General features: G+C 39.9%; 1 protein-coding gene across 2 annotated transcripts in view; it reads left to right on the forward strand.

Moving 5' to 3' along the window:
- The window catches only part of TBC1D5 (TBC1 domain family member 5), a 490,620-nt gene that overhangs the window by 447,658 nt on the left and 30,418 nt on the right, over positions 1-12,544 (forward strand). The gene's annotated exons all lie outside the window — the stretch shown is intronic.

Consider the following 12,544-nt stretch of genomic DNA (forward strand, 5'->3'; position numbering starts at 1 on the left):
GAGATGCCTGCCTGTACAAAGAACATTTCTATGAAGAAACAGAATAAGGAATAAATAACAAATGAGAAAGGCATATGGAGAGATGTTTCATTTGCATTCTATCATATTTTGGTGGCATATGGATTAGAGTACAACACCAATTAATTACTTTTTGTCATGGTGATGCTGTAACTTAAAACTGAGAAACTGAGCAAAAATAGAAATAGAGTAACTCTAACCTTCTACATAGACCTGATGTGAACCAAGAAACAACGACAAATTATTATTCAAAATTATTTCCAAGAGAAAACCCATGGTTTTCCAAGTAATAGGTTAACTTATTTTATGAGATAGTGTATTGTTGTCAGTGCTCTTCACCAAATAATCCCAGTTTTCCCCCATTCTAGACACTTAATAGAATTGTACCTCCTTGTCCCCTGAGATCTAGCAGAGCCATGTGACTAGGTCTGTCCAGTGAGTTGTGAGTGGAAGTGATATTGTGTAATGTTACTGCAAGACCCTCCACAGCTCTCACTTTACCAGAGCCCAGCTACCCACCCATGGTAGATGTGAAGTATGAGTGAGAAATAAACCTTTATTGATTTAAGGTGAGAGTGTCGCTTATCACAACATAGCAATGCACAGCTGGAAAGTGTTCAGGCCCATAGTTGGGGATCATTCTCCCATGGGAACCGCTTACCACCACCCGAGTTGTACCAGTGGCAGCAGAGCCTGTGACTGGGCATCTGTCATCCCTGGGCAATCTTTGCTTTCATTTCCAGCCCAATTTGGTGTGATACAGGAGGATAGTCCATGTCCTCCGAAAAGTTCAAGATAGTTCATTAACATCATCATCAGTTTTTCACACAAGCTAGTGGCCAAAATTGAAGCAAAGACATCTCTTGCTTTGGGTCCCCAGTGCCTTAAACGACAACGATGTATCTTTCAGATTTCAAGGCTTGGTTAATCTTTTTTAAAGGCCCAGGGTTAAATTGTTGATGTCAGTTAACAAAAGGATAAAATAGCAGTTGAAAAGAGACATTAAAACAAAGATAATCTAGTAGTAGTTAACCTAAGTATGGCTAAATCTGCTTATAATGTGTCTAATTTAATCATTGAGAAATTATTTTCAAAATCAATATAGATGGGACATACTCTGGGGAAGTGTTATATATTAGGTCTCAGAACTTATTTCCCCTCAGTATTGCCTTTTTATATATCAAAAAAGCCTTTTTGTAATCCACAGGCTATCTTTAAATGAAATTGCATCACATTTATTCCTGTTAATGCCCCTGATTTAGCCATATAGTAGGAATGTACAACTCAGCTCAGTCTTTAAAGAGGTAATTAATTAAGCCTTCTGCCATGTGTTTATAAAATACATCATTACACTTCTTTTCTGAAATGTGAACAAACTAATAGGAAGTTTTAAAAATTGACCTTCCTTCATTATCATTACTTATACTGTTTTGAGGGTTGGTATTTACTCACGATGACAATTTTCCCTCTGCTTTATTTCCCAAAAAAGCCTTTAGGACTCACCTATTTCAAACCCAGATTTAATCAAGCTTTGACTTTTTTTAATCTTAAAGAGAAAATTCAAAATTTTTATGCTTTTCATTTTTCTCATGCTTTATTTTGCATGATAATGTAAATGATATCCAATACTAAGTTTTCCAGAAATCTATTTTAGTTGGTCATTTATCTGACTATAAGTCAAAAAATAATAATTTTTACTTGTTTTAGCAATGTTAGTCATGTGTGCAATTACTGCCAAATCTTTTTGAAGAATATCTTTGCTAAATTTAAAGAGTAGGGGAAATCCTGAATATAAGAAAAACTCTAAAATTGATTTGTCTATATGAATAAGTTCTAATATTTAAGCACATCAGCCAATTAAAAAGGTTTGTTTTTTTTTTTCTTTTTTGTAATGTTCCTGATGAACTGCAAGACGTTTTGCTAAGCTTTGTGATTACATACCAATCTCTAGAGAGCTAAACTTATCCATGGTTCAGAATCCTCTCTAAACCACAGGAAATCAAAATTGTCTGAGCTGGAAATCCCTACATAAGACAGGATGTGTAATGAGGTAAAAACCACCTTCTGGCTCAGAGCACCACGGGTGCTAATCGTGTGTCTTTGTGACCCCTGCAGGCAATTATCATGCCCTTTGGCAGTTTGAACATATACCGTGATCATACTAATAGAATTAATTTTTGTAATATTCATTGATCTCTTCCAGGGGTGTCCATACTGCGGCCCGCGGGCCAACTGCAGCCCGCAATCCATTTTTAATTGGCCCGCAGCAAATTCCAAAAATATATTTAGTTTACTTAAATAAACCAGGTGAGGCAATACGTACTTTACCTCGAGTGAGTGGTCCAGCTGTTTGTGTATTTTACCGCATATGGCCCTTGGTGAAAAACGTTGAAAAAAGTTTGGACACCCCTGATCTATTCTTTGTCATGACAGAATAACTATAAGTGTCAAATGAATGAAAACAAATTTGAAAACAGACTCATACTTACTTCTGGAAGTATGGACAACCTGAACATCACCACATCTACTTTAGGTCACATTCTAGAAATTGGAATTTAATACATATCTGTATAAGCAATATAAGAGAGTAGTCCCAGTGGGTTTTTTACAGTGAAATTGGAGGAGGGGGAAACACATCAAAAGTTAAGTAATAATTAAGCTAAATAAAAATATCTCATCAGCATGGGAGGCAACATATGGTTAAATGTCATATAAGCAGTAAAGACAACAAATAATATGGGTTCAGAAGATAGACCACCATGGGCTGTGTTGGTCTAGATAAGCTTCATAGGAGAGATCAGACTTGAACCACAAACATATTTCTTCTTTCATTGAATGCAGCCATGGTTTTCCCTCATGCACATACAGCAGCTTCGTAGGACAGGTTAGTGGATGTGTATATTGAGTAAGCAATCAACAATGTCTGCTGTGAGTGAGTGTTCTCTTCTCCCTCACTTCCTCTGGCAGAATGTAAAATAGCTGGGGTTAGATCAAGTTGCTTTTGGTAAAAAATAAGAGAAATTATTATCTCAAATGAGAAAATGTGTTGCTTATTATTTCAAATAACAAGTGTCCCGAAATAGGCAGGTCTAGAGCTGGATAATTCATCTCTTCATTGACGCCACCATCTTTCCATTCTGCCATCCTCGGTGTATTGTCTTTGTCTTCAGCTCACTTCCATTGTGTTCTCAAAAGGGCTGCCACAGAGTCAGGTATATATTCTGTCATTTCCGCCCCGCCCCCCCCCCCCGCCCCCACACACACACACACTCTCACTCCCACACAACATCTTCTAGAGAAGTCTATTTGGACGTTCCCCAGCAGGCTTTCCCTTCCATCGCATTGGTTGGCAAGAATTAAATCCCATGCCTGCTCCCAAACCAATCTCTGGTAAGAGGAAAGGTTTAGAAAAGTCCACGACAATGTGGATGTTTAGGCAGCTTGAGTTAGATTGGTAGTTGGAAGAGAGAAATTGAGCAGTGACACTCCAGTAGGCTAGAATTTTCCTAGTTACCTGATTTTCTCTTCAGTCAATGATGTATACTAACTAAGAATACAAAGTATGTGGAAAGCATTAATTATAATGAATTTCCTTATGGGCTTCTGTATGATATTGAAACCCGGTATCTAGAGTTTATCTAATTCTAGGATTTTTTCAATTCATAAATACATACTTATAAATTGTTTTTTATTTTATTGGGGAATATTGGGGGACACTGTGTTTCTCCAGGGCTCTTCAGCTCCAAGTCGTTTTCCTTGTCATTGTCCAGATCTAAGTCATTGTCCTTCAATCTAGTTGTGGAGGGCGCAGCTCAGTTCCAAGTCCAGTCACCATTTTCAGTCTTCAGTTGCAGGGGGCACAGCCCACCATCCCATAGGGGAATTGAACCGGCAACCTTGTCGTTAAGAGCTCGCGCTCTAACCAACTGACCACCATCCGTCCGCCTCTGTTTATAATCTTTTACTTAATAATTTTAATGATAACTGCATTAAAATATAGTGCCATTTAACATATGAATAGATATAAAATGAATTTAGACATCGGCAGTTTTTCTAGCTTCTTTTAAGTCTCATGATAGGAATTTTAATCTAAGGCTAAATTGAACTCAAGTATTTGAAAGATGACATTTAGTCAGTCACTCAATGTTATGTGAAACTTGTTCACAAACATTCGTCAGTGCATCAGCTCACAGTCAGGGGAGTTGGACTGTATATCTTTGTAGGAATGTCCCTTCCTCCTATCTCCATCTTTTTGCCTCACTCAGTTCACCTAATTCCATTGTAAAGAAATGTGAACATCAAAGGGAGCATCATAAAGAGCTGTTTTTGACAGTCTGTGCATGACATTCTAATTTAGCTTTTGTAAACAGGTTTTATAACCAACATTTTAACATCTTTATGCTTCACTAAATTAATTTTTAACCAAAAGCTATGAGGACCCTATGCAGGCAGAACAACAGGAAATGGAGTTCTGAACCTTGGCTGGAATGCCCTTTCCAGGACTGTGAAGAGCGCACCCTTTGGGGGCGAATAAGACACTCATCCCCCCCATGCTGGGCCTTCTTCCTCCCTAATTTGTCTTCATGTCCATCATCTCCATAAAATGCAAAGATGCCAGACTGTACCCATGCTGAACACTGCCCAGGAGGCATACACAGCGGTATGGGGAGAGCTCGAGTGAAGCAATTAGAAATATTTAGAATCCCTGGCCAGAAATTCCTGTGGGTTTGAATCATGCTAAATTAAATGTGGCATGGATAGCACTTGCTTCCTTCCAATGACCTTTCTTGAAACTTGCCATTTATTTAGTCTTGCAGTGCCACATTGCCTTGGGGACAGTCATCTGTGCCTCAGCGGGCACATGTGCAGGTCCGGGAAGGAAGGGGGGGGCTTTGAGTTGCTGTGTGCAGATGGAGGTCAGTCAAGGCCAGAGCCCAAACTGTGGAGGCTCTTAGGTTGTCCTCTTTTCCCCTCAATGGCATCACCACTTTTCCTTCCCTACACAGCACCTTCCTGCTTTTAAATCTTCTTTTCCTAGCTTCCCATCATTTATTCTTTAAAACACCTCTGTTAACTTTTCCAGGAAGCTGTATTTTTAATCCACTGGGTTCTAATTCTAGAAAGAATGGCTTTGCTTCTGTCACAGGAGTTCTGGGCCTGTCGAACGAAGAGGGAGATCCATATCACACGGGTGGCCATTGCCTTCTCTTGAAACCTTAGGCTCAGGAACTCCTTTTTGGTTGTTGCTCATGCTGTGCCCAGAGGGTCCGTCGGAGGCTTGGGCACATTTACCACTCTTCCCTGAATCCTGCTGTTTCCCCTCCGGTTTTCTGCTCCCGATGCCCATGCATCAGGAATTCATACACATGGAAGTACTGTAGGTGGCAAACCCCAGGAACGTCACACCTGGAGCATGGGGGTAAAGGGCAGAGTTACTGGGCATTTAGTGATGCAGTTTGTGCACTTCTCACAAAGCCCTGCTGAAATGCAGCCCTGTGCTCTGTTCACTAAGCTGCAGGCCCAGGTCTGGGGCTAGGCTTGCCTGGAGATGGGGCATTTTTTCCTCTACACAAAGGTAATATCCATTCCCCAAGTCCTGCACCACAAGGAGGTGACTTTTCCTAATCAAATTAAAAACATGTTATAGGTTGCTAAAGGCCCAGGCGGCAACTGTAATTGTTGGGAAAATTCAGGACCTTTCTATTTTGTGGTGGTAATGATAAAATTTAAAAAACTGGATGGTACCAGAAAAACATGTTAGCATTGACATGAAGAACTAGTAACATGAGAAAAGAAAAATAGCAAAATGTATTTGACCATAGGAATAATACTCAGCATGGTGACTTTCACAGAATTCACCCTTGTTGCTTTATTAAGCCTCCTAACAAGCTTGTCTGTCATTACAAACTCATCTGGACAACTTCATTTTAAGTTGTATTTGATGAGACTACTATACTTGGCTCACATAAGCTTGACCTGGGTCTGTGGTGTCCGTCTGCTTATGAAGTACAGTTGGTCATGAGCAACTGTTTAAAATACATGAATAAACAACAACCGAGATCCTTCTCAGGCCTGACAATACGATGTGGCTGAAGGATTTTAAAAGCCTTGAATATATGGATCGACAAAGGATAACGTAATCAAATTTACAAACTCCCTTTTTGTTTAAGATGATGGCAAAGCCCACCCTCCCTCCTTCCCCTCAGGATTGTTGCCAGCTTAGTACAGTTCTGTCGATAGCTTTAGCATTGCCAGTCAAAACATCATTTCCCAACGTTGCTGAGGTCAATAGATAGAAACTTTAACAGCAGTAACTCGAAAGCGTGATGATTGTAGTAAGCCATGAACAAATCGGCTTTATGTGAAATCCTAGGAGGTTATGGGCTACATTTGAAAGCAAGAGAGAAAAGAACAAAAACTTTTCAACTGGAAAAGCAGTTAGGAAAGGGGACACTTCCCCTGTCCCTGCCCCCACCTTTTATTCATAGACCCCTGACGAGACTCTGATTCCTGCCTTTCTTGGTCATGTGTTGCAATTATTTTCTCACCTTTCATGTTCTTATTGTGCTGCTTTAAAGTTTCCTTTCTTTCTCATTTCGCTTCTTTGATGAGCTCTTAAAGATGGCCTGATTTTAGTAAATAAACCCATTCCAAACATACCTACCCCTGCAGCACAAAGGGCCTTTCAGACCAGCACCCAGGATCACTTTCAGGTGACCACACTGACCTCTTGGTCATCATCACCTTAATTCTTGGAAACCACCCCAAAGTTAGGACAGAATTGTAAGCAAGACTGTGAAAATTTGCAACATTTTCCTGAATTCTTCCATATGTCCATGTATCTATATATCTATATAGTCCATAAAATATCAAAAATAATACTTTTGAAAATGAAATTGAAGAAAATAAGAATGAAACCAGCAGGGTGCTACTATGTGATCATGCTAACGTTTATGGAAATCTTAAATTGATCTCTCGACAACAAACATTAATATCCTCCAGCTGGGCAGAGATAAAACTATTGTCTATTTACTGCCCAGGATAAATAAGGTGTTGGGTTTCTTTTCTCAATGTCTATAGTCAAAGTTACCCATTGTTAGTCTCTATTATGACCAGATTCCTTTTTTGACACCCTTGATGAAGGTCTTCAGAACTAGGTTTGAAGGTAAGATAAATAAGACAGGCAAGATCAATAAGCAAGCTGAATTCTTTTGCAAGGAAAGACCATTCAAATGCTGGACCTTGCATTTCATTCCAAAGACTGTCATTTTTTTAGGACTTTTTAAGCTGAACATAACAGAAATTCTGACTCAAACTGATTCAAATAATAAGTTATTAATTCAAATTAAGTCCAAAGGACTTCTTATCCATGGTTGCTGATTAGAATCACCAGAGAGCTTAAAAAATACCAGTAGCAGAAGAACTGAATCAGAATCTCTGAGGTGGGGCCTGAGCCATGGTAATTGTTAAAAACTTCTCACGTTATTCAAATGTGTCCTCAAGGCTTGGAACCAATCATTTAAAAACTGATCAGTGTCTTCAAAGACCCAAGTTCTTTCCGCCTCTCTGCCCTGCCCAGAACAGGCCCTTCCCCGGATTAGAAGTGAGACAGCTACGGCCGTTCTAGGCACCATACCTATTCACCAACATCCAGAGGACCAAGACAGACCATGTCTTTCTCGAGCATTGTCATAGCGTTGCGCAGTTAAATTTCAATATCAAGTAAAAGAGGAATAATTCTTTAGTATAAGTGTGTCTCATACATGGCATGGGAAATACACTAAAAAAAATATTTGTCGATAGTCTGAAATTTCAAAGTTACCTGTATGTCCTATTTCTGTTTGTTAAATCTGGCAACTATGTCTTAAGAACCTTTGTTCTTTGGTTTTTCCAAGAACCACCCACCTTCCCCTTATGTCTCATTGGCCAGAATTCCTGCAGCCATCCCTACAAAGGTAACGAAGTTCCCCTTAAATCCATCAGGCCCAGCCCCAGCCGCAAGGCTCTGGTTTAGGTCAGCTTCCCCTTGAGAGGAAGTTCATGGCTGCAGGGCCCTTTTAGGAAGGGAGATAAGAACCAACGCAGGAGCAGCGGCTCTGCCCCCTATGGAGAATGATACCATGGCCTCCAGACTAAAGCTTTTCTGCCAACTACCACCTTTGTGGGAAAATGCATACATTTGATTGCCATGAATCTATTCGTCTTCAAAAAAATAGTGGTTGTCAGTGGTTTGTATTTTCACGAAAACCATCATGCTGTGCAAAATCATGCATTGAAAACCACAGGGCTCACGGGAAAGGTGGAATTGGGAACAACACTCAAAAACTTCATCAATTACACATAAAACGAGGTAGGAACCTAATAAAAGTAGTAGCATGGTTTCACACGTTAAATGATTGAGAAATAAATACCATGATAAATATGACTCTACCTTGGAAAAGCCCTGAAGCCTGGTTGAGGAAGTGGACGTTTGAAGGGTTGGAGCTTGTGAGTTACCCCATCAAGTAGTGGAAGGAGACAGAATCTGACAGATTGGCAGCCCATCACACACACTGTGAGCTCAGATGGCGGGCAGGTCCCAGAGGTGTGTGCATGTATGTGTTTGTATATTCCTCTAAGTCTGGGTTCAGCTACATGCAGTTTTCTGCATTCACCTAGTGTTTCTTATGGATGAAATTGTACATAAGCAAACATGAAATTCATGTTGTGCTCAATTGTCCCCTAATTTATCAGTCTCCTCCGAACAGATTCACATTTTTAAAAGAAGCATTATAGCACAACTGACTCTGCTCTGGGTTTGACATGCAGCTTCTGAAGTTGGAGGGTTAAGGGAATAAGGATAGAGAAAGATTATACTTTCTCTGTTAATATTTTTGTTCTCAGTTCAGTAACTAATAGTACCATGTTAATTCTAAAGTTTAGAATAAAGCCATTTTATTAATGGTCTCATACCTCCCAACTATTTCATAATGCCAGCTTGCTCTCTGAATGTCTGACTTGGTGTCCGACTCCCTCCACCAGAATTCTGCAGGGGTGCTTCCCTAGGATAAAGCTCGAGATTTTATGGCACAGCCTGCAGGGCCCTCGACGATCTCACCCTGTCCAACCTGTCATCAGTCCTCCTTCCAGTTCCTCTCCAACTGTCCAAGAATGCAGCAGCCCTTTCCGTTCCTTCAAACCAGGCGTGCTGTCTCACAGGTCTGTGTCGTGTTGCTTCACTGTCTCTTCTGACCAAAAGGTTCGTGTGGCCACAAGACTCACAGAGTTCCTTCCAGTCTGAGCCCCAGCACCTTGTGTCCCATGGAGCCTTCCCTGCCACCCTCTGGAAGCTAAGTACTTTCAGGAGGAGCTGTGGCCTTAGTGAAGCTGCAGATCCCAGCGTCCCTCCCCAAACCTACAGAAGTAGCATGTTGAGATGGGGGATGTCTTAGATCGTCTATAAATGTGTCCTTTGCTTTGCCTGTCACAGAACTGCTTGTATTCGGTTAAAAGACTTGCAGACGCTTGTCACTGTCACAGTATCTCCTGTGGCAGTATTCTGTCTGGCACACGGTAAACAGAATGAATGAATGCTGTTGAAGCGTTTGTGTGCTGTGCAAGGAGTCAGGTGTATTAAGCTTTACTCTGGCCTTCTCTAGGGCCTGAAAAGTCACCTCGTTTCCCACTGACATTCACCAGCCACATATAAAAGCTAATAGAAATTGTTGATACATAGTGAGAAATGAGCTTTGTATAAATTAGCTTAAGGAGTGAATTAACAAGTGTAATAGGCATGCAAATAAACCAGGTAATTCACAGAATTATTTATCACTTTTTTTTTTCTTTCTAGAAGTCTCAGAATTGATAGTGTTTTGTTCATCAAAGCTGTTCCAACACTTGGTTTCCTTTACGAATTGTAACTTAAATTTCTTAAACCGTGCTTGATCCTCGGTTTGGATTTGCTGTAGGGTGCCTTTTTTTTTTTTCTCCAATGGGACATCATGGGGTTGGTCAGCTCAGAGAATGGCAGTACAAGGGTCCATATTTCATCCTCACATGGGTCAGTGAGCCTTGTCATAAGAGAAACAACATTGGCCCTTGTATCTGGGTCCGCTATGGTGCCCGAGCCTACGTTTGGTGCCAGAAACAGCAAAGGAAAGCACACAGATGGTTCAGCCCAGCCAGAAACACAATGAGAAACTCGGCTGGAGGCCCTGGTGCTGGGGAAATGGTTTCCTCAGTTGGCCTGATCATGTGTACGTGGAGAGGGAAAAACCCTTGTTCACTGACGTAACATCTGTGCTAATCGGCCTGGTGGAGGAGAGAGTTACTCTCATTTATAAAAGATGGGTCCAGTTGCTTAATTATAAAATGCAATATGGAGGTGATAGCCTAAAAGTCCGAACGATGGGGACACAAATGCTATTTAATTAGCTTCCCAAACACAGTGCCTACTATTAGGGACTTTTTCTCCAGTTAAAATGTTCAAAAGACAGGCAAAGTGCCTTCAACAACTATGCTTCACATTTTTATACCTTTAAAATTTTTAAAGGCTAGGAAGTTCCGAAAACATGCCATATGCATATAATTATTTATTTATTAGGTTGGGGCAAAAGTAATTTCAGTTTTTGCAATTATTTTTAACCTTTTAAACCGCAGTTACTTTTGCACCAACCTAATAAAAGAGCAGTTATAGGATTTGGGGAAATAAGATCTGTAACTATGCAAGTAAGGTTTTATTCTTCCTCAGGTGACACATATACGAGGTTTTCTAGTTAAAGATTTTATTTTCATTTCCAGTATATTTATTTCAAGATTGTAGGCTTATTCAGTTTACTTTAGAATTTGTAGCACATGATCCTATTTTTTTGTCACCATTCTTTTCTGTTTATTTATTGTCTTTTGTAAACAATATCTACAAAGGCAAAGTTACATTAAAATGGTTCACAGTGTTGAAAGGGCAATAGTCATAAAAGCATGTTTGTAAAGGCTGAAAGTATTTAACACATATTACTTATTATTATAAAAATATCTTCAGGAAATAGATTAATTTAAATATCATGGATTATGGAAGTATTCTGCTATTTTCTTTTTATTGCATTCATGTTTGAAAAGCATCTTTTATTCTCTGACATTTATACACAGCCTCTTTATCAAAATTACAGAAGAGAGCATGCATAATCCAACAAAATTAATTTATATTTGGCTTCAAAATAAGCACTTCTGTTTATAGAAGAATGAATTGATACCTAATAGTCTAAGAATTAGTTCTAAATAGATAATGAAGCCGCTCTGTACAGCACTGATTGAGGAAGGTTGGAAAGCTATCTTGGAAACCTTTTACCCTGCTTCTCTCCTCTCTACATCCTACTCCATGTTGAGAGGAGGTCTTTTGAACTGTTACAAATTATGCATGTAACCATGCAGCCATCTGTTAGAACTGCCTTAGAGCAAGGAAATAGTAAAGCGTTTCACCACCTTTCCAGAGAGAGTAGAAGCTGTTTTCAGAAGTAACTAGGAGGGCATGAGATGGGTCATCTAAATCTTTGCTGTTCAAAGTGTGGTCCATGGATAATCCTCCCCTGGGACCTTGTTAGAAATGCAGAATCTCAGGCCCCAACCCAGACCTGCTAAGTAGACTCTGTATTGAACAATAACATTCCCCAGGAGATTTTTATGCATATTAAAAATTGAAAAGAATCAGTCTAAGTAAGATTAATTGAATACCAAATCAGAAATGAGATTTTCTGTAGATAAAGCCAGCTTCAAATATATTCCAGTGTGAACGTGTTCCCCTTGTGGATGATAGCTAAGTGCTAATGGTTACAGAACACTTTCTATGTGGGTCCTGTGTTCTAAGCATTCTACATGTATTAGCTCCTTTAATCCTCAAAGGACTCTTAAGGTCGGTGCTATAATTACCTCCCATTTTACAGATGTGAGAACTGAGGCATAGAAGGGCTGTGGTTAAGTCCATGCACAAAAAAAAAAAAGGTACTAAAGAGTAGACAATGGGAAATTTCTGCCTTATCAGGTAGAGCCAAAAGAATAAAATGGGGGCAGAAACTAAGAACTTTTTTTACTCCCTCCATAAAAATTATGAGAGGGAACTGAATAAGAGGAAATTTCTTTCTCTTAAGTTTGTGACCCTTACATGTTCTATTTTTAAATATCATTTATAATCCGTATCCCATATGTCCCACCCACAGCGAGCATGTGAGCTGAATGATTTTAACCTGACCTCAGAAAGATGTTTGGAACTCTTTCACATGTAAAGCAATGAAGTGCATGTGGATTTGATATGTAACTGGTCAATTCTAGGGATTTGCTAAAAATCAAATTGCAATTTGTAGAGAAAATTTTTGCATGGAGAAATGTTTCTCCCTATACTTCACCTGGTGGCTCTGCCCTCTAGCTCTTCCTGGGCTGCTGCGGGGAAGGAGTTGGGAGGGTCTCCATCTGGGAGGGCCGGCCAGCTAAGGCAGGATGACCAGTAGGGGCTGGACTGGCCAAAGCCTGGCTCTCATCTCATGTCGCCATTCTGATT

Source organism: Rhinolophus sinicus, chromosome 5, assembly GCF_057876585.1.
Source record: "Rhinolophus sinicus isolate RSI-liver-muscle chromosome 5, RSI-T2T, whole genome shotgun sequence".
NCBI lineage: Eukaryota > Metazoa > Chordata > Mammalia > Chiroptera > Rhinolophidae > Rhinolophus > Rhinolophus sinicus.